The following is a 20545-nucleotide window of genomic DNA, read 5'->3' on the forward strand; positions in this document are numbered from 1 at the left end:
TTTCTTCTTCCTTGGCAATGGAAGTCTCTTATCTTTCAAACATGGTTACAAGATATAACATACTGACTAAATAAAATACAAAGCATTAGCAATGCCTTTACTTTTCACAATGCATTTTTTATCATTTATTAAAATATATGTAAAATAAATGTCCAGAAATCCCCAAACCAACCAATGAAACAACAGAATCAAAGCAGCTAGTGGTCCAGAGGAACTACTGAATAGTCTTTTAGGCACCTTTGTCAAAACACTCAAGGCCTTACAAAAATGCAAACTTGTTATAACTGAAGGCCGAGGGTCCTTTCTCTGTACCTCTGCTTCATGCCTTTTAATGATACCTGATGACTATCAAGATAACCAGGAGAAAATAAATGGGCAATATATTCCCTTACACATGATAGAATAGTATGTTAAAATGGGTGGTTCTGCCTTTACCAATATGATTTCTGAGTCTTTGTAAGAAGAGCAAGTCACTTTTTGTCAACAGCAGGTGTTACTTGGCATCATAGTTGCATTTTATAATAATCATTCTCTTCACCCCACCTAAGTACACATTCTGTCCTGAGTACTGGGACAAGCACAGTTCCAGTACTGAAGGGTCCTGAAAGCAGGAATTTAAAAAAAATAAAAAAAAATAAAATAAAAAGGGGTAGATTAGTAGAAAGCAACGTGTTGAAAAATATGTATGTGAAAAGGGAATTGGAGGTTTTTATTAGTCACATAACTTCAATCACATGGATTTTTCTGAATTTTCAGAAGTTGAAAAAAATTGTGGTCACTTTCAATGAATGGTACAAATCTGAGTTGTTTTGTTTTGTTGTTGTTAGCTACTAAACATATGGTAACAATGTGACCAAATAACAGTGACAGTCAGCGGCATCCTAGACTGTGTTAAGAGAAGCAGAGTCAGGAGGCCATGGAACTGATTATTCCCCTTTACTGGACCTTATCTCAAATAAAGTATCCAGTTTTTGGCCCCACTGTACAAGAATGATATTGATAAACTCAGTGCAAACCAAGTTGGTCAGGAGGCTGGAGCCATTACCCTGTGAGTAGAGGCTGGGGGTGTGGGGTTTGCTCAGTCTGGAGAATGGACAGCCATAGGGAACCATAATAGCCATCTGCCCTCACCTACTGGAAGGTTACCTAGAAGACAGAGCCAGGCAGAAGAGAAGACCGTGATCATGAACTAAAAGAACAGTCTAACTGGATATAAGGAAAAATATATATATATATATATATTTGTTTAATGAAGTTATGATATTTGTGTTCTTGGAGTTTTTCAAAACACAACTGGACAAGGCCCTGAGCAATCTGGTCTGAATTCAGTGTTGACTTTGCTTTGGGCTGAATGATTTTGTGATTTCAGGGATATACTCTGCATTAAGGTATTCACTGATAGTATCAATCTTAGCCCTTCAGGCCAAGATTACGATTGACCTTAAACTCATTTCTACAGTTTGCATATTATTTTGTGCAAATAACAGGCAACAATTTCATGTACAGGTTACCAGAAGTCATTGAGCTGGTAAGTAAAAAGAATCACTTCCCCCAAAAAACACATTAAGTACAGCTTTGAATTGGAATAGATAATTCCTGGATTCCTGGATAACTCCTGGAAAGAAGTGAAAACTTAAGTCCAAAACTTGAGTCCTGAGCTTGAGCCCAAAAGACCTGGGAGATCAGGCCCATTCAGAAATTGTTGGCCACCCCTTGAAAGAAAGGAAAAATGCATAATTCTTCACTGGACCACTCAATGCTATAAGTGAAACAGTTTTTGTCTTAAAACAGTCTGAATTTTGTTCCTGCTATCTAGATGTTCATTCCAACAGGGATTCAGAGGAAATATTATTCTCTGCCAAAGACTGATGAGTTTTCTGGTGTGAGTTTTAGCTAAGTTAGATTAATTTTTGGAAGGGTGAATGGCATTTGTTTCCCTTCAGCATTACAGAGAGCTAGTTTAGGTCAATAAAGATAACAGTTTGAAAGCTTGACATTACGACTGGAGTTTGTAGTTTTGCTAATATGCAGTCAATTAGATAAGTAGCTCATGTGTGTATCTGTTTAAGGTGACATGAATATCTGGGAGATAAATTATGAGCTGCTTTTGCCTGGAGGCAGCAATGGAAAACCAAGCTTTTGCAGACTGAGTTGCTCTTTGTGTAGACTCTCCCTTTATTTAATAAGAGGAAGGAGGAAGAATGTGCTGCAAGGACAGTCTTGAATTCTGACAACTGACTTAGTAAATTATAGTGAAGCTGAAACTGTGGTATCTATGTATTTTAATAAGAACTTCATAATCCTCTTCTGTAATGACTCCATATTTTGCAGGGAGATACTATTGCTATTATTAATCTCAATGTCTGAAGTCTTTTGGAGTTAGTCAGTTATGTTCTATATTTCTAAATTGCAAGTGAGAAGGTAAGATAAAATTGATCCCCTCCCCAAAAACATCTGTGGTGAAAAATGGCTGACTGGCATGAAATTTCCTTTTTTTTTTTTTTTTTTTTTTTTTTTTTGTCAGCTAAAATGGTGTACTGGGTCTGGCTGGGATGTTAACTTTCCCTGCAGCAGCCCATACAGTGCTGCGCTCTGCACTTGTAGCTAGAACAGCAGTGGTATCACACCGGTGTTGTGTCTGCTGCTGAGAAGTGCTGGCACAGCATCAGGACTCTCTCTAACCCTGCTAAGGGGTGGGCAAAAAAATGAGAAAGAAACATCACCAGGGCAGCTGACCTAAACCGACCAAAGGGATATTCCATACCATATGATGTCACACTCAGCAGTAAAAGGTGGAAAAAGGAAGAAGAGGGGAGGGGTGGGCTCTCGTTGCGAAAACATCTGTCCTCCTCCCAAACACCGGCTGTGTGCGTTGAGGCCCTGCTTCAAGGACATGGTCAAGCACCGCTCATTTGTGGGAAGTAGAGAGTAATTTCTTTCCCCTGCACTTCCACATAGCCTTTACTTGCTTTGTTTTATTATTCCCTTTCCCCCTCCCTCTTCCTCTTTCCCTTTTTTCCCTTTAGTTGACTTGTTTAAATAATAATAATATTTCCTTAATATTTTTTCTTTTTCCCTTTAATTAAATTATCCTTATCTCAGCCTTTGAGTTGTTCTTTCCTTTACTTCTTCCCCTCCTGATCTGAGGAGGGGGAATGAGAGAGCGGTTGTGGTGTTCAGCTGCCTAGCATGGTAAAACCACCACAAATGGCAAAATAGTAACAGACACCGATGACCTCATGTTAACACTGTGCATTCTGCTTAGGTTTTAGTTAATTCCTGGGAAGCTTATTGTCAGGTCTTGCTCAGTTCCAGAGAAAAACTAGTTGTATCTTCAAAGCTGTGTTTCTTTCCACTACTGAAGAGTAAAATTTCCAAAGTATCATTTGTCAAGTTCCGAAAGGAGACAGCAGGCATATTTACTTCATTACTGATATTCCTAGCAAACGTATCTCAGCCATAGTTTCAATGAATTAAACTAGATTTCATATAAAAAAAGCAAATTAAGCTTGAAACTGTAATACTATTGTCTTGTGCAGTCTTTATTGCAATGTCTTACATGTCATGGAAGAGTCACAATAACCTTCAATTCTAACTAACAAGATCTACCACCGTCACAAAAAGGGTCATACTTCATACAACCTTAAATGTGTTCTTTCTTCAATATTGTTTTTTCTTATAAGATTCATTTCTGTTTACTGTTTCATTTAGTATTGAGTCAGTTCTCATTCACTTTTGGAATCTGGGCAAACTATAAACAATATATGTATTTTTTGTAGTAACAGAATTTTGAAGCATTGTATAGTTAAGAAAGTAAAAAGAAAAAATAACAAATTTGGATCCTTAGACAACTTGACTGCAGTTCAACATTCATTTTTACTTTCAGAAATATCAATTTCTTCCTGACTTCGAATAATATCATGTAGTACTTTTCCTATTTTATTTATGAATTTGTGTTCTTCAAAGAAATTTTAGAGCTGGCCATGGGCTAATTACAATATAGAGTCACAACTTACTGTTTAGCCTACGTTTAATCAAAGTATACCGGCAGGTCAGAGGTCAAACCTATGTTAAAGAATATTTGAGATGCACATGTGGTGTTAAGGTGCACACACACTGGCAGATGACAGTATAACTTTCTAAAACCCAGTTGAATAAGGCACCTCTATTGTGTGTATATTAAGAAAGATAATTGAGAAGTGAATGTGCAGAATTGACCAGTCATCTTAACTTCTGATAAAGGTAACTGTGACAGCATCATTTATCTTTGATGGTTATCTGAAGGAAGGTTTTATATCTTACCCATCTTTGCTAATATTTTTATTTATCTGTAAGAACTGGCTTCTTTTGGAATACTTACATGTTAGTCAAGTCAGAAAAGCCTACTCATAGTTATTTTTATAAAGCTGTTTACTTAGCTCAGTACTACTAGCTGTTCAGAAACTGGTCCAACATGTTTAATGACTAAGTTAATAGCAATGGACAATCAGCAACATATCTGTTTCAAGATAAGTCAACATTGTTATTAGCTGGAACAACACTATGTACACAGTATCTTACACATTCTTGCCTTTGACATCAGAAGTATTAAATAGATAATTAAACTCAATTATTTTAATGTAAGTCTAAGGCTTTGTATTATACAGAGTCCTCATGTCTTCACTTTCAGCATATATTGTTGAGAGAGGAAATTCTTTGAAATTATTTATTCAAAACTATTCAGACAAAAAATTGGAACAATAGGTACTCATGGTTGTTCTTTAGATATAACTATGAAGAATTATAACATAGTACATTAGCATATATGGATATTGAATTGAAATACTTTTGATAATTCAGAATGTGCCAAAACCATACATACATATAATTAGGGTTAAGTTCTATATTGTCAGAAGGGTCTTACACATTTAAAACTATTCACCTTGTAGAGCTCAGTATATATGCAGGTATAATACATCTGTCCTGAAGACATAAGCATCCCATATGGTCATAATTTGCACTGACTTTCAACTGACCTTGTTATATATTAGTTTTGTTCTTGTATAAAGGTTTAATTCTGAAAAGCAGATCATAACTATGTTTTACCTCTAACTAAAGGGACCTTTAAAAAAGTCTTGACTGACAGTTTAATTAAATATGCTGGGTGGTCTATGAAGCATTCTTCTCTCCTAATTACTGCTGAAAATGATGATACATATTCAGATGGCTTTAAAAGTTTGTTTTACAAGTAGAAAATAGGCACAGCAGGAGCTATGAAGAAATATTTAAAAGCATAAAATATTTATATCTTCCATGGGATAAAAATTAGTCTCCCTGAACCTCAAAAGTAGACTTGTTCACTTGGATAAATTCTTTTTTCAGAATATGACAGCTTTTTTCACATACTTAAAATTCATCCACTGGCATATATATATATATATATACTGGCATATATATATATATATATACACACACATATATATATATATATATATAAGCTTTTAAAAGCTAGGCCAATTTTGTAGGAAGTCTTTTAAGAATGCATTCATGCCTATAAATACATTCTTTTTTAGAAAAACATGGGACACATTCTAAAAATATTAAATAGTCAAAGAAATAATAAAATGGAATGTGCATGCTGTTACCTAGATGGTATCGTAGAAACTCGGTTGCTTCAGGTGAAAGACTGGAAATGAGGGAGAGAATCCACAGGTGCAGTTTGCTCTTGTTGATGTTCTGTTGATGCGCTGAGTTACAGTGTTTGTCTCATTTTATATGCATGAAAATGTCACTCACATAGTCATGACTTTAAACACCCAAGTCTCTTTATGTTTGTGGAATAAGGTTTTCTACTTAACTTCACTGTGCTGTGTGGTTTGTTTATTTGTTCATTTATTTATTTATTTATTTATTTTCAAAATGGCTGGTTGTTTACTGTTGAAATAAGTTAATGGTTAAAAATAGTCTTTGTGGTTTATTTTTGTATTTTTTCTTCATATAGTAGTGACTATTACAGTGCTCATGGATTTTAATATGAAATCAAGCATCTTTATGCAAGGGGAAGATTCTGGGAAGGTGTTTTATTTTTGATGTGCAAATCATACTTACTTTCTGAGGTATCCTTCTTCTTAAAGTCCTGATACTTAAAACACTTTTGTATATTTCTCAACTTTAAGCAACCCTCCTCAACAGTATCATTTATATCCTGTCAATCTTTGCAGTGCTTTTTCCAAGTTGATCCAAAAGAGTTGAGACATGCCTCTTTTAGGACTTAAAAATTCTGTCTGGGAGTGGCTTCACTTACCTTACATGACTTATTTTAGAGGTTTCAACTGTAAATCCTTAGCAGAATGTCCATCAGTGACCTACACTGTTAGTTTTGACTGAATGAAGCATGTTGCCACTAAAGTCTAATTATACTGGAAACTTTACCTCTTATAATTTGTTTCAAAAGCTTCTCTTAGCTAAAAAGAACAGTTCAAATGAAGCTATACTAATAATTAAATAAGTACAACTGAAGTGAAATATTTATTACATGACTGAAGCACTGAGACATTAAGAACTGATAAGGGAAAACAGGTCATTTTTCATGATAGAATTGTTTGGTGCACTTGAATTCTTACTCTTAACTATATTTGTGTGATAGAACAGTAATATGTAAACTATACAGCAAAAGCTTTTCTGCTGTTGTGTTCCAAAGAATCTATCAATATTTTCCAAATACATTGCTTAGTTTTATGAGATATAATAATATATGTAAAAATAAGTCTTGTCTAACCAATAATCTTAGCAACAAGCTAAGGCAGAATGGCAACAAACCCGCAGAATGTGGCAAGTGCACATGACACCAAATAACCCGACTACTATAAAAAGCAACCTCAGTCAAAGTCTCACTTGTTCCTTTTATTATTATTATTATTATTATTATTTTAACCAAAGAGTATGGATTCCTGTTTGAGTGTCTAAAGGTACATAACCCCAAAGGCAGATCAGCTGCTGGATAAGGATACTTACTTTCCTTTATTGTGAGAGATTGAGGTTTACTTTTTTATATAATATGCATTTTAATTTATTTGATAAAAAATAGATTTTGAATAGACAAAAGCATAATTATTAAGTCAAAAAATAATGAAACTGGACAAAAGATAGTATTAAAAAAATGACAGGCTATTCAGATAGAAAATTAATTGAATTAGTTCTCACCCATGGAAAATACTTAGTTTTGTAAAGATTACATGTTTGATGGTTTATTTTTCTTAATAGCTCTGGTCAGATGTGTTGGGCTTTAGCCCCCACTCCACAATTTGCTATGTAATCTAAAGGAAATCAGTTTACTTTCTTCTGCCCACTTTTCCTTACATTTAAAACACAAATAATATTTAATACACTTTCTGGGAGGCTGAAATATTGAAACTATTTAACAAATACAAGCACATGATACTAAACGTGGATGATAACACATTGAGATAGTAGTATTTTTCACTTTAAAAAAGGACATCTTTCTTTTCTTTAATGTCTTCATGTCTTTCATCATAAGTGTGCCTTGTACTTCAAAGGCAAGGTTAATCATAATTCAGACTTTGTAAAGTAAAGCAAATTTTTATTTTTTGAAACCATGCTTTCTAATGTTTTAAACAGTTGAAGCAGCAACAACTAAACAGGCTTATAAGTGAGGAGGAGAGTATGTAGCTCCTTTTGCACAGGTACTTTTTTAAAAATAAAGATTTTAATGTGATTTAGGTCAGTGATTTTTGTAATGGAAAGCCCTATTCTGCTCAGGAAAATGTGACTGTAAAAGCAATTTCTATACAGATCTATCCCTATGGAGAAATAGACTAGAATATGTTTTTTGTAGTTTGCAACAGGAAGAATGGTTTTGTACTTGAGGAAGAGAAGATTAAAACCAACAAAACCCAAATTTTTAATTAAGAAAATGACATTGTAACTGATAGCTGCAAATAATCTGTGAATATTTATTATTGCCTTAAATTGGTATTGCATATATGTTCTGCAATTGCATATATATTGTGCAAGTCAGTGTTTACTGTATCTGTGTTTTGAATTCAATTCCCTTTTTAGTGAATCTTACAAATCCTAACCCACATGGTTGTCCGGTTTAGGGGATCTTTTAGAGGACATGAATCCATTCTGTTAAGTGTTATATGGCTTATTTTGCATGGAAAATGGGATGTCAGAGGGAATTTGTGAACCCAGGTTTTATATCTACATTGTGCTTCATCATGGCAGAGCCAAACAGACCTGAGGGAAGGGCAATGCTTCACATCCCCCCCTGAAGATGTAGGCTGAAAGCAGTGCCTGTTGCTTTTTTATTTTGGGACAGTTGAAGAGAAAAATTATTATCTTTGAAAATGCATTTCTAAAAATGCTATCATTCATGAGTCTGAAGAATTAATTAAATTGCTTTTTAGAAGACACAAAGTTGGATTTATGAGCTCTCAAGCTTTTGATTAAAATCCAGTCCTGAACTGGTAGTTTAGATGTGACTTAGAATTGTTGACAGACATCTGTTGAAGCCTTCCTATATTTAAGTGAAAAGTGAGTATCAGATACATAATAATGGCTCTAGGTTTAGTGGGGGGGGGGGGGGGGGGGGGGGTCGCGCCGATATATATATATATATATATATATATATATATATATATATAGAAAAATGTATATATATAGAAAAATGTATAAATTGACATGATAGAGGTCAGGAGCGCTGGCATTATAGGGTTCAAGAGCTTTTTTCATTAATTTATTTTTAGTACCCATAATCCCTACAGCATTTACTGGCATAAAAAACATCATAGTCCATCATGCCAAAGAAGAAAATTCTGAGAAATGTCCAAATAGGTTGTAAAAAAAATATGATGATTGTACTGGAGCTAGTAAAGCCTTTTTTTGTTAAGCAAATTGCCAAGAAAAATGAGATTCACACCAACTTTGTTTACTGCTGGTTTATACATGATAAATAGTGAAATTTATTCCCTCTTTTTTTTTGCTGCTGTAAATGCATTGGTTTTGTGTGAATACATGTATAGAAGTGGACTTACATGGTGAATGGTATTATGAAAACTATATATGCACTGAAGTTTTTAAGTTAGAATGATGCTTTCATATTTGTTAAATTTGGCCAATAGTTTTTGGTGTCTCTTCACGTGCCTCAAGCCCATAAAATCAGGGAGCTGGATAGGATCTTGAAAGTTGATCTAGTTCCTTTACTCCTTACAGCAGCATCAACTAAACCTGTGTCTTTCTTCATTGATTTTTGTCTTTTTCCTTTGAGAAGATCACAGCTCTTTCCAGTCTCTTCAGCTTTTATACCTCAGCCACTGAAAGTTTTTCCTAACACTTAATAATCTGTCTTGCTACACTTAAAAGTCTGTTGCATACTGTGTTACACAGATTATTCCTACCCTCTTTGCAATGACCCTTTATGTGCTTGAATCTAGTTCTTCACTCTTCTTTTGTAGGTCATGTTTTCTAGATCTCTGATCTTTCTCTTCTTTCTTTCTGCATCCTCATCACTTGGGTTACAGCACTTCATGTTTCTTGAGGCATAGTGTTTCAAAGTGGGTACTGTGTGTCAGATGAGTAAAGTACAAAGATTCATTTATCTTTCATTTGTCTTTCAAACTTCTACACATTCCAGCAGAACATTTGATTTTTTCATTGTTGTTGCAGAGTAAGAGCAATATGCATCCATATTCCCGTTTTGTCTATTATAGTCTGAGATCTTCTGCTGAAGTAGTGCTATGCATCCAGCTGTAACCCTGTTTACAGTTGTGCAATTTATTTTTCCTAAGTGTTTATTTTTCCTAAGTGTATATAAGTGTATATACCATACATTTATATGAATTCAACTTTTTGGCATATTTTCACATAATTTCTGCAAATGGTCAAAGCACTTTGAATCCTAGTTTTGTCCTCCAGCACACTCCTGGCTTTGTGTCACATGCAGATTTACTTAAATAATCACTAAAGCAAATATCGAGCTACATTAGAGCCATATTCAATATATTCTTCCATTTTGATCTTTGACTGTAGATTAATATAAATATCTGATAAATATCTCATATAAATATCTGAGTACAGATATTTAATTATTTTTGCTGTAAACCAATAAACAGTTTTATTGGTGCCATGTGTCCTCCATTACTTATAACAATGTATACTGAAAAACAAATGTTACAAGCCTTACTAAAGTCAAAGTATGTGACAATAATACTGTGAAGATTCTTGAGGTCTGTAGAAGAGCAAAGAGCTCCAGTGTACAGGTTAATCAAGGTGAAAAGAAAAACTGAGCTTTCATATCCTTTTTCTCTCTCTTTTTTTTTTTTTTTTCCTAATTTCCATTTCTTTTTGGTCAGAATGGTCTTTTGGTCAGAATGTAGAAGAATATAAAACTGTGAGTTTTAACTATTACCTGATGCAGAATTATTTTAAGACATTTAAAAATAAGGAAATTGGTTTATTGTATTCAGCTTGAACAGCACTTTTACTAAGCACTTGCCAAGAAATAATGAAGAGAAAAGGTTTTACTCAAAGCATTATTTTTTATCTACGTTAGCTGGTTTCAATCAACATTATAGACCAGGAATCCTCAAAAGTCATTGCTGGTTTAGTCTTTATTTTTCAACCATTTCCTACTAACAATTTGACTTTAAATATCCACTTTCTACAAAATACTTGTAATGAGACACCCTTCTTCCATCTCATCAAAACATGCACTTTTGTTGTCTTCCCTGTTCTGAGAGTAAGATTTTCATCTTCCTTTCAGTGTATGCTTTGCTTCATTAATTCTGTTGGTAGGTTATGGTAATGTTTGTATTGGTCATAAATCAATCATTTGGACAATATAAAGTAGTAACCATGTGTGTCTTTGTCTTTATTTTTATGTTATTGCCATGTGATTACTACTCTGAAACATTTGCTGAATATCCCCTCTAATTTATTACAGGTGTTGGTTGTTCTATTGTTAATCCTTATTAAATATTACCAAGGATTTCCCAATTAGTACATTTATACATTTTCACACAGAAAGGCATGTATTAAAAAGTTGGCCCAATACTTTTGTGTCAAACTTTCAGAAATTCAAACATATAGAAGGCCCGGGAGACAGAAGCCCTGTGTGGCTCTCTTCTAGGGTTGGCTTCTAGTGACTTTATAGATGATGATCTGCTAGAGTTTCCAAGAAAATACATGCTTGTGACCCCAGTCCTTACTGTGTCCTTACTCCTTTTTTTTTTTCTGTCTGCACATGATTCCTGTATTGCACTTTTCAATGGGCTTTAATAACATATTTCTGTTGGTGTCTGTTACTATATTTCCACCAGAATAACTCTTTCTTGGGCATCTATGTTTGTTTTTCTTATGCCTGTCTGTTTATGTTGCTTTTCTCCAGAATAAAACAAAAAAGACTAAAAAGACTGTCACTAAAATCTGTAGCCAGTCCTAAGAGTTTCATATGGATGGATGTTTCACAGCTGTATTTTAAAAAGTCCTAGTAAATGTAATATTATGCAGCACCTTTTGCAAAGTGCACCACATAAAGGAATGCCTTGCTGTTTATCGGGGGGGGGGGGGGAGGGGGGGGATGGAAGTCAGTGATAAGTCACGTATTATTAAAAATGAAAGTACAACCTAGTTTTCCATGACATTTATTTAAGCTATACTTAATTATTAGAGCAAAACAGAAAAGCAATGGCTTTTCATAAAACTGATTGTATCTGTTTATTCATTTAGAATTAGCTATTGCTTTAGTTCAAAACATACAAGCAGTAGCAATATAAGTTGCATTCAATGTTACCTCAATGAATTTATTATCAGAACTATTATTAACTTTTCCCCCTTCAGAGCATGAAAGTGTTTTGTTTTGTTGAATTCTTTTCCAGTATGCTCAGGGCTAAAAGTGCTTCATTGTTTATATGCAGATATGTTTTGTTATGCTTATTTTTTATTTAGTTTTGTAATTACAGCAGAAATTGCTGTGCAGTCATGTTTAACTATGAGTGCTATTTTTATTTATTCTGGTGATCAAGGTTGTCCAATTCTTTCAAGGCATCCCAACTCTTCTTTTCTTTCTAACAACGTAGTGCCAAATATATTTCATCACTGTGCTCTTGTGTGTTGGGCAGTCATTAAGGAAAGTATCTAAACTGATCAATTCCACTTTTGATCTTGAAACAAATAAGGGATAAGCCTGCTACATTTAAAAACAAACAAACAAAAATGAAATGTAACACCTCTCTATCGTTTAGAAAATTATTATCTGAATACACAAAGAGTCAGTCCATTTAACTGCTATGAACTGCCTTTAGCAGCCCCACATTGATTCTTGCTTTCTACTTACCTTCTTATCTTTTACTTTCTTATTTTCTACTTACCTTCATATCTTTAGTATTAAGATTTTTCTTCAATCTTATATATTATTAGCATCAGAATAATAATAATAATAAAAAAAACAGAACTATAGTTTTTCCTTTATGAAAATGGGTGCTACATGAGCAAAAAATAGATGGCTTTCTATATACTTGGAATTATATAAAATGGCATCACTTATATAATGCTGGCATTTTGTATTGATATTACTAAAGAACACTCAAAAATACTTCTATTTCAACTATTCTTTCTGGGAATAGCCAGTATTATCTTCGTCATACTTGCACTCCAAAACTTTTTTTTTTTTTAAAAAAAAAAAAAAAAAGGTGATAGCATTGGTGCAAACTTGGCCTCTATCAGTTGTTTCCAATCTCCAAAGTATATTTTTGCCTACATTACAAAAATACAGAAACAGTTCTAATGAGAATCATGAATTATTTACTATCAGGGACTTTATAAATCCCCAAGCTACAAAACATGAATAAATATAAAAATAAATAAGTGGTATTGAAAATAAGTTCACTGTTACATCAGCATTGGTTTGTGTTTATCCTACATCCTATGCTGAGTGCTGCATATTTTACAGAGGTGGTTTTTATTTTGTATTGTTTTACATTTTTATTCCAAATGTAAATTGCTATGTAGACGTGGATGTAAAACACATTCATACAAAGGTATACACCCAAAGGGGAACAGTGGGGGAAAAAAAGTCCAAAAAAGAGAATCCAGATAATACAATGGGGGAAGATGACATTTAAAACACAGGGTCTGTTTGTTTTTGTTTTAATGCAATAATGAAAATTTCCTCTCAGCAAGACCATTACATTGTAAGGGATGCATGTTTCAGTAGGTGCCATTCAGTTCTGAAGGGGAGTCGAAAAAAGCCTTCTCACTTTCTGAACAATTTGTGTGACTCAGAAGTAGTTCTTATTTCTCTTATATGTGCAAGTATATCTGGAGAGAAAGAAAGCCTGTAGTCTGAGGAGAGCCAAAAGGTATTTGGAGGAACAGCCTTTATTTAAAGAAATGCAAGTATTCCAAGAAGAAGTCAACCTTTGACACCAGAATTTTGCCTGAAATGGTGTCAGGAAGAATAAATTTAATTACTGTTGATTTGCTGGCTGACTTGTCAAAGTTTGTTCTTACAGATTTATCAGCAAACCTCCTGAGATCTAGGCATAAATCATCAGTCAGAACTTATATCATTAGATATTCTGTTAAAATATTTTTTTTCCTTGCAGTAGCTTCTGACCTTGCAGTAAACTCAAACTAGATATTCAGAGTGACACCCCAAACTGCCAGGTTTTTGAATAGTTGTGTAGCTTCCATGCTGATGTCTGTCTGAAGGGCACACAAATTGAAGACAGTTCAGTGTGTAACTCCTTAATTTCTTCAATTAGGATGCACTTGCAGGAGGCCAGCAGTGCCTTCCACGGATGCTCCAGGTTTCCAGGCCCGGTTCCACAGCTGGCAGGCTTTCTCTTCTGGCAGGCTTTTAGGAAACTTTTACTGTCAGCCTTTTTCCCAGTCAGGCCAGGTCACCTTTGTGGCTGCTCCCACTCCCAAAACTTTCCCGCTCCCATGATGACTTCTCATTTTGCAAAGTCTCACTCGGGGACCTGCCACCCACAGCTGCTCCCCATCAGGAGCAGACATCCCCAAACCACTTGGCAATGCGAGCAGCAGGAGAGGGCTGCGTTCAGCCTCCCCCTGCTGACCGATGCAGGAATAAGTGCAGGCAGAGGCTTTGCAGGGTGGAATAGTCGTAATTTATTCCTGGGGTGATTGTGGCTGCCACCCCCAGCCCGTCCCCAGGTGAGGCCTGGCTGCCTGCTCAGGTTTGGGGCCCGGCCTGGTGGCCCATGTGGTCCCTGGCCCCTCTTGCTGAATCCTTTCCAGCCAGGCTGTGTCCCTGGTGTTGGCGTCCTGTGGGGACCATGGAAGTCTGCGCCCAGCCTGCCCCAAGTGCCAGGAGAAGTTTCTGACAAGTTGTTGTTCAGTGGAGGGGCTGCGCTCCCTGTCGGGGCGAGATGCTGTGGGAGCGGTAGCTTGAGGGACTCCTCTGCTGCTGCTGCTGCCGCTGCCCCAGCCGTGCATTGCACTGCATCCGTCTGCAAAGTCGTCAGGTCAGGCTTACAATTGCAACAATAGGCCCATGGCACAGCAGGCAGATGTCTCTTTCAGCAGCCCAGAGATGGATGCACTCCAGGCAGAAGGAGTGCCTGCAGGGGTCGATGCAAGCAGTGTTGGACAGCTGGCCCAGGCAGATGGGGCACATCTCGTCACCAAGGCGCTTCCTCTGGCTCCTGATGTGGCTGCTGGCTCATGGTGCCTGTGGCCACTGCAACATGGAGATGGTTGTCCTCTGGAGGAGGCTGCCCTGGTGTGAGGCGCTTAGCAGCAGCCTGCAGTCCTCAGCACCTCCCTTGCCTCACAGGTCGCTGGCAGGACCTCGACACCTCAAGTGCCACCAGCAGGACTACTGCAGATAGAAGCAGGAAGAAAATATTCTAGCAGCAACCAGATATTAGCTGTCTAGGTTCAACCAAGTTCTCTACAGTACTGTAACTGTCAACATTCTGTGTATGGATTGCAAAGATTGCTATTAGAATGGCAAATATGATAGGTTATACTTGGCAAGACTGTGCTTAGGACAGATGAGGTACATAGATGTCTATAGATTTGAGAACATTACCGAAGGACCTCGATAGCTTAGGTGCAACAAGAATGGCTTCGTATGTGCCTCTTACAACACCTCCACCTCTCTCTCTCCTTCCAGCTGTAGAACCTCGAGCTCTCAAGTCCCACAAGCTGGACTGGACGCAGAGGCCACGCTCAGGGCATTTATAGCCAGCCACTTTTATGAGGCCATAGGGTGACATTATAAGGGTCTCCAGGTGCCCCTGTCGTCAGCACTGACAGAGGCCACCTGACCATTGTAAGACAATGGTGTTGTGAGAATGGTGCCCAAAGTATTGCTTAAAACAACTAAGTTAGCTGAGTTTGTAAAAGATCAAAACTGCTGATGCAGTTAAACAATGACTGAGCATGTGCAAAACGGAGAGAAGTACGAGATGAAGAAAACTATGAGCCTTCATCAGAAAGTCCCCAAAGTGCGACCACCAAAGGTTACTGTGCCTGTGATAGGAGGAGGGTTTGACCTCAATGCCAGGGAAGCTCATGGAGCAGATTATCTTGAGTGTCATCACATGGCACTTGCAGGGGAAGCAGGTGATCAGGCCCAGTCAGCATGGGTTTATGAAAGGCAGGTCCTGCTTGACAGACCTGAACTCCTTCTGTGACAAAGTGACACACTCGGTGGATGAGGGAAAGGCTGTGGATGTGGTCTACCTTGACTTCAGTAAAGCTTTTGACACAATTTCCCAGAGCATTCTCCTCAAGAAACTGGCTGCTCTTGGCTTGGACTAGCGTACGCTTCGTTAGGAACAGGGGAGGCTTAGGTTGGATATTAGGAAGAACTTCTTCACTGAAAGGGTTGTTAGGCATTGGAATAGGCTGCCAAGGGAAGTGGTTGAGTCACCATCCCTGGAGGTCTTTAAGACATTTAGATGTAGAGCTTAGTGATACGGTTTAGTGGAGGACTTGTTAGTGTTAGGTCAGAGGTTAGACTCGGTGATCTTGGAGGTCTCTTCTAACCTAGATGATTCTGTGATTCAGTCTTAGCATTTTTGTACACCCCATATGTGTGTACCATTAAAAATCTGACATTTGACAGCACATAGTTCATTGTTGCCACAGAAATGTCCAAACAAAATGTGTAGGAAAAAATATCACACAACCAATACCTATATGATAACTTGGCAAATGCTAACTTTTTTTTTATAATATACTGGAAAGACCTCCATTGCCTTAAAAAGAACAGAAATATAAGTGGTAAAATGTATTGAAAGATTGCTTAACTGTAGATTTTTCCTCTATCAATAAAGATTTATGTGCATGAAATGGTACATGTGTATTCAAGGTGATTTTAATACACACTTCAGGGTTTTGCATTGTGAGCTTTCTTTTTATCCACAATATAAACTAATGTTTTTCTTGGTATAGTTTTAGAATTACTATTATAAATACTTATTTTCCTACAGATTTTTAAAAGTTATTTTTTTTCTCTCCTCGTATTAATATTAATATTGATTAATGTTTATGAGCTTAATCTAAATGTTATTTTTCATATGCTTAAGAGTGGCCAATGTATGTCATAATACCTCCTTGACTATGGACTTCATCTATATGACACTGTAGTCTGCTCTGGTGTGATTTTTGATCACATCTTTAAAGAATATCTGTAATGGATTTCAACATTTTTTAAATAGATTTTTGTCATTATTTTATAAACATCCTGTTATCATGGGGGGACAGAGTCTTATCTTGATAACTGCAATCATTTTTTTTTTTTTTTTTTTTTAAACATACTCTGATCTGAAGCATAAGCTGCACAAATATCTTGGCATATTTTGCTTGTTTTAAATGAGTTTTTTTGTTTGTTTTTTTTTGTTTTTCTCAGGGTACATTTTCAGGAGATATACAAATAAATACAAAAGCAACAAAATAATTTCTTAAAGGTTTATTATTTCACTCTAAAATCAAAAAGTGCTTACAATAAGCAAAGACTAGGGACCAGAAAGCAACAGAGAAATAGTAGCTCATACATGTGTTTTTGTAAGTTTGTTTTGTTGTTGTTTTTATTTTGTTTTATTTCTATATTTAGTTCTTAAAACAGCTGAAAGCTTCCTAACCTTAAGCAGTGTAAGGAAAAGATCTTTTCATTTTTTTCTTCACTGTCTCTTAGTTTGTATTTTGATCCTGCTTCCAGTATTCAATGATTTTATATACAGAAAATCAGCTAGTTCTCATTTTTTTTCCACAGACTATCATTAATCTTAAACTCTGATGTATGATCATTGTGTTTTTCAGAGCAAGGCTCAACTTAAATGAATAAGAGGTCTTGAACTTTTCTTCATAATGATCGATGTCTGTGGTTGAAATAGTCTCATATTCCTCTTTAAAGATGATTCATATTAATTTGTAATATTTTTTTACAAAACAACATTTGGCATACATGCTGAGACATTTAGCAAAATAATTCTGTCCAAATTTAAAAACATCACGAGTCTTTGCTATGAGGGCTAACTTTCTGTGTCATGTTACAAGAAAGAAAAGAAATTCTTCCCTGTTGGCATGAGGTATGATTCCAGTAAAACTAACAGATGCACAATCTGTTACTGATAACAGTATTCTTGTGAACGTCTTTGAGAATATTTGTACATGCCCTTAATAGATACGCTTTTGTGTCTTTTGCACTAATTTAAGGCCTCTATCTCTCACACTTATTACTCTTAACAATGGTGCTGGATCTTCCAGCATGAAGTGCAGAGGAAGAGAGGATTCATGCCTCAGCTGAGAAAGTCTTACCCAGTAATCAATATGGACCTCCAGCTAGTCCTTTTCTTACTGGATGCAGGAAGCTTTTTGTTTTTTTAAATACAGTTTCAAACATTTTCTCTCTTCTTATAGATTTTTATTCACCATAACATTTTCAGGAGAAAGAAAATTGTCTTCCACTTAAAAATCTTCAGTATTTGTCCTGTCATTTGGGTTACATCAAAATAAGTAGTATTTAACCAATATGTTACATAATTTATTTTTTTCCAGGTGGAATTGCTATAAATGTTAATGGTAGTAGGTAAAATTTTAACTCACATGGGAGGTAACACAAGGGATTAACCTAAAAGGTGAAATGTCATCCCTTCTTCTTTGATTTCTAAGTTATAAAGTGTCACATATTCTGAAAAATATGTCAGATTAAAAAGTGTAATTGTGAACATTTACCTAGCTGTCACTGTGACTCTTGTCTTTATTTCAGCTAAATTCAGGGCAATTTAGGACAATAAGGCTTCCCATACCAATATTTCTATTTTAGAGAGATTATGGAAAAAAATATATATGATTTTGAACACACAATGAAATTTTCATTGACTTCGGTGAAAAAGGTGAAGTCAGTTACTTAAGCAACTTCTGTAGCCTCCTTTTTAGTTGGAAAGGTCACTTTAGGAAGAGAGATTCCTCTATAAATATTTACATTCAGGTATAGTTTAATGCAAGAACATAGTCACATATATTTAACATTAACAGATGATTGAATGGTTTTGTGTGAGGATTTTTAACTTAGCTTTCACTTGTGGCTGGAGTAGACATTCAATGGTAAAAAACAATAAAACAGGGTAACTGTGTTGAAGTCTTTGTATATTATTCCATTATCACAGGCTCTTGACTTATTTAAAATTCAAGAGGCACAAATTTTCTTCATGTTGCATGTTTTCACAAACCAGATATTCTAAAAATAACAGTTCTGCAGTCCATCTTCCCAAAGGACATACAGTTCAACTGAAAACATTTTAAATATTGAAGAACTCTAACAGTCATATTTAGGAATTAACTATATTCAAATTAACTGATTTCAACCCCCAACATATTCAGAGTATGATTTTCATAACAGAAGATGCAGAAATTGGGCCAGATATGTAAGATATTAATGCAGTATTTAAAAGAACAGAATAAAATCTAAATATCAAAGACAATGTTTCACTTGAAAAGGGATTTAGAATTATGTGATGAAACTAATTAATAAAGTGACTGTAAATTCTGCTATGAATATTATTTGCACTTTTCCTATTGAGAGAGGTAATACTATAATAAATTACTGTCACAGAGGCATTATCTGAAAATATGTCCAACTTAATAAAAGGCCTAATCATGAACATTTACTTTTTTATTTTATTTTATTTCAGTTATTTTCCTAAAACAGCAATATAGAATTTTGTTTGAGAATTAGAAACCTAATTCACAATAACGAAAATTAGCATAAGCATATTTGGATTGTGAGGGATATGATTTATAGGATAAATTCAGAAAGCTGTTTCAGACCAGCTTAGGAATGTTCAGGTATTTCCTGTATATAAAACCTTAAAATGTTTTGTTGCTCATCTGTCCATGGTGTCTCTGGTTTGTAGTAGATCACATAAGGTATTATGTGCACCTTTAGTTTGTTTATTTGTTTATTTCCCAAAAGCTGTTGTGGATCTGTAACACCTTTCTGAGACAAAGAACCTATTCCAATTCAAATACCTGTGCAATGCTCTTTGACTGAGTTAGCAGAGAATCTACTCAACTATCCTTTGCCTAAGAGTATTAGATTATCATAATGCTGCATAATGGACTTTTTGTTGTAAAAATTAAGGCTTCAGTTTTTCAGTAAATGTTTAATGCTAAATTTCAGTAGAGAGACTTACTGGCTTGGAAAGCTTCAGAGATATTTCAGTGTTGATACTGTTGCTGCCCAAACGCTTCAAGGGACAAATAATTACTCATTAGACTGGACAACACAACCCATTCATTTAAATCACTTAGTGTCTTAATATAGTTGAGATGCCAAACATTTTCTCTAAAGCCTGTGGCAAAAAGCAGTAAGGAATGCTATTTATTTATTTATTTATTTATTTTTAACTGAAGAAGCTTCAAATAAGAATATCTTTTCTAAAAGACAGCACTGTGTATTAGCCCCGTGTATTATGGAGAGAAATTTCTATCTTGTTTTTCCTTGCTCGCCATGAGCTCAGTAGAGTTTACTGTGTATCCTTTTTCAAAAAGATGAAAACTGAAGCTGTATTTCTGCAGCTATGATTACCAACGAGACTACTCCTAGTTATTTACAAGGTTCTGAAAACATTAAGGAAGTATTTTCCATTCTGGTGCTTGAGGTTTGTTTGTTTCTATCTTCTTTTCAATTTGTATTTATTTATTTATTTTTGACATAGAGTAGTAAGAATAGTCTGTAAAGGATTTGTCATTCAAATTAACACCTTGGTAGAATTGTGCAGTAATCCCTACTCTTTCCTTTTCCCGACTTTGATAATCTACCAAAGGTCAGCAAGACTTAATGAATATTGTGGTTTTATAAAATCTGTATAAACACTCTGCAAAAAGAATGGTGGCCCCATTATAAAATCAAGGAAAGGCAAAAACTCTGGGGTCCGTGCTATATCCTACCTGTAGATCTGTAACTACAATATGTATGTATGGTGCCACATTTCCACTTTGTTAAAGTGTATTTGTATGCCTCTGTGTCTGGCCTGAGATGGAAGCAAATATGCAGCATTACATATCT

The 20545-nt window shown here is 35.4% G+C and overlaps 1 protein-coding gene and 1 long non-coding RNA gene across 11 annotated transcripts in view; both read left to right on the forward strand.

Moving 5' to 3' along the window:
- DMD (dystrophin) overlaps positions 1-20545 on the forward strand; it is a 1227136-nt gene that overhangs the window by 696625 nt on the left and 509966 nt on the right. The window lies entirely within an intron of this gene.
- On the forward strand, positions 10379-12200 carry LOC118170872. Its single transcript, XR_004752910.1, has 2 exons — positions 10379-11342; positions 11630-12200. It is a non-coding gene; the product is annotated as an uncharacterized LOC118170872 (long non-coding RNA).

Source organism: Oxyura jamaicensis, chromosome 1, assembly GCF_011077185.1.
Source record: "Oxyura jamaicensis isolate SHBP4307 breed ruddy duck chromosome 1, BPBGC_Ojam_1.0, whole genome shotgun sequence".
NCBI classification, from domain to species: Eukaryota; Metazoa; Chordata; class Aves; order Anseriformes; family Anatidae; genus Oxyura; species Oxyura jamaicensis.